The following is an 837-nucleotide window of genomic DNA, read 5'->3' as shown; positions in this document are numbered from 1 at the left end:
CATGGCAGCTCTTTAATCCAAGCGCTGCAAAGCGCTTGGAATAAAGCTTCTGCCCCTGTCCGGCTGCTGTCACAGACAGCATACAGTTTAGTAATGCCGGCAAGGGACCAATCAGAGTGGCCCCTTGCCGGCAATCGATCCAATTGGTTAGTCTGTGCAGACTAACCAATCCGATCGTGGCAGTGAAAAAATGCCGGTTTCAGAGCCTGAAATCAGGTAGTGTCCTCATGGCCCCCCCGATCTGTGCCCCCCATCTGTGGCCCTCCAAGCCCCCCATTGTGCCCACCTGCCACTGAAGCTTATCTCCTGCCTCCTGCCCTGATGCGGTCCGCCCCCTCCCCTCTCCATACATTCCTCCTGCCCCCATTTCGTGATGCATCACCTCCCTCAATGTCCCCCCCCCGTTCCATAGCTGCCCCCGATGCCGTGCGGTCCCCCTGCTGTGTGTGATGGTGGCGGCTCCATTCCTGAGCCGCCGCCATCAGCAGAGAGTGTCAGCTCTATGCTGACACTCTGCTGTAACCCCATAGATGCTGCGGCAGCGGCATCCATGGGGTTAATAGAGGGAGGGGGCTCCCTGTCTCCACCATCGGGGCTGCCGCGCTGCAATGGCAGCGCCCGATGGTTGCCATGGCAACCGGACGTTTTGCAAAAGCGTCCGCTGTTGCCACCTAAAGGGCATCTGATTGTATTATACTTTGCAATGCAAGAGCATTGCAAAGTATAGTACAGCCATCAGCCCCAATGGATCGTCAAGATCCAAGAGGGACTTGATAAAAAAAAAAAGTGAAAATAATAAAAGTAAAAATAAATAAATAAAAATGTAAAATGAAAAGA

At 53.6% G+C, this 837-nt stretch overlaps 1 non-coding gene across 1 annotated transcript; it reads left to right on the top strand.

Moving 5' to 3' along the window:
* The first annotated feature begins 443 nt into the window (after positions 1-443).
* Positions 444-529, top strand: LOC122942947. The gene has a single exon (XR_006390786.1). It is a non-coding gene; the product is annotated as a small nucleolar RNA SNORD71 (small nucleolar RNA).
* Positions 530-837: the final 308 nt, after the last annotated feature.

This window comes from Bufo gargarizans, chromosome 6, assembly GCF_014858855.1.
Source record: "Bufo gargarizans isolate SCDJY-AF-19 chromosome 6, ASM1485885v1, whole genome shotgun sequence".
NCBI classification, from domain to species: domain Eukaryota; kingdom Metazoa; phylum Chordata; class Amphibia; order Anura; family Bufonidae; genus Bufo; species Bufo gargarizans.
Note: the sequence above shows the minus strand (reverse complement) of the source record. Positions and strands in the feature narration are given on the sequence as shown.